The sequence below is a fragment of the Lytechinus pictus genome, chromosome 11 (genome assembly GCF_037042905.1).
Source record: "Lytechinus pictus isolate F3 Inbred chromosome 11, Lp3.0, whole genome shotgun sequence".
In the NCBI taxonomy this organism is placed as follows: domain Eukaryota; kingdom Metazoa; phylum Echinodermata; class Echinoidea; order Temnopleuroida; family Toxopneustidae; genus Lytechinus; species Lytechinus pictus.
Genome location: NC_087255.1, coordinates 20,298,818 through 20,303,031, shown reverse-complemented (window position 1 = coordinate 20,303,031; position 4,214 = coordinate 20,298,818).

The following is a 4,214-nucleotide window of genomic DNA, read 5'->3' as shown; positions in this document are numbered from 1 at the left end:
TATAGACATTTACGTTAAGAATGTATTCATTATTTGTATACAAAAATAGTTCAAAACAATAAAATTAAAGAAAATACTGCATATATTAAATTTAAGTAAAATATTTGATTTTTTATCTCAATTTAAATAACAATTAATCAAATATTCCGATCATATTTGCCAAGCTTGCGCACGTAAACAAAGTGTAGTCTGCTAGAAATACCAGCCGTAAGAACGCGTGTGTATTCTGCTTTCTGGGCGTGTGATGTCTTCGTCGGCAGTTTGATCATGGGTCCTACTAGAACTAGTAGGATCCATGGATTAATGCCAATTTTTTTTTAGATTACACGTCACTTTAATTGCCCGTTTTCTTAGCCTACGATTATTCAGTTTGCCCCCCCCCCCCACATATCGAAAACTTGTATGCAGTGTACCGGACATGTAAAAACATAGCAGACGACGTTTGCAGACCTCGCGATCATCGTATGACTAGTGGTGCGGAATGTTCCATTGCGGCTTTATGGGTGAAATAGCATTACAGAGGGATAAAATGTATACACAGATAATGTTTCAGCGTTGATTCGCAATATTTTGAGTCAATTTTCATGAATTATCGTTGTTTGAACATTTAAACATCATTATAAAATGAAAGAAATAAGCAAAACTTAATTTTCAGACTTAGCTATGCAGTGGTAAGCTAGGATGCACCCCTCGTATACATAATGGACCCGTCACGAGTGTAGGTTTGCTCTTCGGACATCACTATCACAAAGAAAATCTCCTCTGATTTGATGATAAAAGTGCCCTATTTCCTTATTAACCAATCTCCATGGTTCTTTCATGAGTATTTGCCTTACAATGTGCCCTTTATTGTAATCTGGGCGGAAATTCATGATACCACCACCCACCGATGTGACGAGGGATATAATCCACCCGGGTACTATAAAAATGTCCCCCAAACCCATTATCCCAATACATATTCTGACTATGGATGGTTTTTAGTGATTTTAATGTAATAAAGTGCCATATTTCCCACCAATTGAATGTAAAGAAAATTATGGTCATCTGATAGAAGAAGTTGTTACCATTCATTTCAGGGGGGCGGAAATTCTATCTGAATCAACGCTTGTCCTTGATACACATTTGTTTGTGAAAAAAGGGTATAATGCAAGGGAATTCTGCGTGTTATAAGGGTGCGCGCGTGCAGCGAGGACCTTCTGTCCGCTAGTTTTCCATATGAAAAAAAGGGGGAATAAACCATGGCTACTGTGATTTCTCTCTTGATATATTTCTCCTTTTCCACCTCACAGCTTCCCTGCAACTTCCTCCTTTGAATCTGATTGGTCGATCTCATCATGACGTCACATCAATTGAAGAAAAACAAAACAACTGGGTCTTTTAAAGATTTATTCATTTTTTATTTTTGTATGCCCTTATTATCGTTCATTTTTATTCATTCATTCATTATTTATCCATTCATTTATTTATATACACACATATACACATATATATATATATACATATATATATACTGTATATATATATAATTTATATATATATATATATATATATATATATATATTTATTCACTCGTTTTTTTTTTAATTTATTTATTCATTCATCCATTCATTTACTTATTTTTATTGCTGTTTAACATTGGTGGTGTGGTCCCTACATCACGATTGATGTCATCAATCTTTCTCATGCAGCAGTAGCCCAAAAAAGTTCCACATTTTCTCTTTTTTTCATTCAGGAATTAAGGTCGATAACCTATAACTATAAAGAAAACATGTGGGAGAGGTTAAACGGAAGAAAATACATCCTTTAAAATTGCAATAATTACGATGAATTATACATTTATGCTGCTGTAACATCTGAATAACCCGTGAAAAAAATGACAGAAACAAAAGGTCGCAAGTGATTTTAATGCAACTACTGTCGAATCTTGGAAGATCCCCCCATGCAGCCCCCACCCTTAAATCAAATCGACTCCCTAAAAGGTTCCAACTCTTGCGATAATACTACAAGTCAGAAGGGGATACAATAAGCTCAATTACAACACATAATACACGGCTTAATCGCTTGACTGCACGAATATTCAAGCCAGACAGATGGAATTTGTGATAAGTGCAAAATCTGTGTTACAGCATCTCGAGGTCGACTTTTTCATATTTTGGTCATCCGGAAAAAAAAATTCTTAGATCAATTATTTGATTTCCTGCGTTTGTATTGTCTTGTTTTGTGTACACGTTTCGTATTGTTTATTTTGCGATCAATCATTCAACTTTTGCTTTATTCAAATCCCATTTTTACATAACTGAAATTGTAACTGAGATGCATTATCTGTATCCATATCTTTGGACTAAAGCCAGGAGTGTGCACGGAACATATTCCCATTTATAATCGACGCGCTAGTAACCCAAAATGACAATACTCTAAAACAATATATTCAATTTGAACCCCTGGAACAGACCTTAAAAGGCGGGGGACCCTAGCTTGCAAAATAGCTAATGTAGAAGTCGGCAATTTTGATCAGTCATTGATTGAAATCTACTCATTAATTGCAATGTCAGATTTCTCCCTTCAGTTACGTATCTATTGAAATTGAATTCGATTCTTTTAATTATTTAAATTCAAATATATAATACAAAATAAATCATAAAATATTTAATGAATGCCATGTTCAAGAAATTCAATAAAAATAAAGCATAATGGAATGAGGGGTCCAGTAAAAGCAATTAATGCTTACAATGTGTTAATCCCCCTTTATTGTTTTTGGAATGAAAGGTTGTTATTTTAAAATGTGCAGTTTCCCACGCGGAAACAAATAAAAATAATTTAATTCCCGATTCCTAAATTTTCAAATCCTGGATCTTCCTCTTCACAATGATTTTCCTTCCATTATAAGAATTCATTAATTGTATTATATCTTTACTTAATTTGATTTACTTGGATGTAGAGACGTGAAGCTTAATTGTAGCTTATTTGCCCTCGATCGTCACGTTGGATAGTCTATGGTGGGGTAAAAACTTTAGTGGATGGTTTTTCCATCAGTGGATAAGTCCCCGGACTTTGAACCACAAGGTCCGGGGTTCAAATCCCACCGCAGCACTCGCGTCCTTTGACAAGGCGTTTATCTACATTTGCCACTCTCAACCCAGGTGTAGAAAATGGGTACCCTGTAGGAAGAAATTCATTATAAGCTCCTTCCGATTAGGATAGCAGTGATAAAGCCGGGGTAATAGTATGCAGCACTTAGAAACATTTGAATTAAGAGCTATAAAAATGTTGCATAAAAAATGGACAAGTCCCTGCAGCAACTTCTATAATCAACGTCGATAATGTTCAGGATTTGAAATATTTGGTAGTAATAGACCAACGAATAATTCACCAGATATTTCCACGACTCCCTACATCACCTATCCCGACCATCATTTTGACGTCTCTGTATAATTTTTGTGTTATTCTTTGCATATCCTTCAGCAGTGGCATAGCGATATAACAATTTGAGGAGACCAAATATGGTGCATCAGGGGCAGCGGATCAGGAGGGGGGGGGGGGGGGGGGGGGGGCTTTAGATCCCACACCTTGTTTACAGAAACGTAAAATGACCATCTGGTTGTGATTTTTTGTTGGCATGGTCAGCCACCCCCATCCCCCTACTTCCAAAACCTTTCCACAACCTGGGCGCTGTGGCTGTGCGCCTGTAATCCAAGCCAAATGGGGAATTTACAAAATGATGCAGAGGTTCGAGCCCTAAATTCAGTACGTAACAGGCGGGGGGGGGGGCAGGTGGGCAAGCTGCCCCCCCCCCCCCTGCGGATTTCACCGGGAAAATAAAAAAAAAGGAAAAGGAGAAAAGGGAGGGAGAAAGAAAAGAAAAGGGGAAGGATAGGGGGAAAACGAAAGGGAAATTAGGGAAAAGTGAAAAGAAAACGAAGAATTTTTTTGATGGAAAAGGAAGGAAAGCGGGAAAAGGAAGGAAAGCGGGAAAAGGAACGAAAGAGAACATTTGAGAAAGAACAAATCATTCTGAAATAGGCCTATATAATGCAATAGCATGATGAGAAATAAATTAAAAGATGACAAAGTGGCAAAAATAGCGGGAAACGAAAGTAGAATGGAATTAGTAAAAAGCTAAATTGGAAAACAAAGAAAAGGGACAAAAAATAATAATAACACGACCGGGCTGCCGAGGATTGAAAATAAAGAGCGGGAATAAAGATGGACAGCAT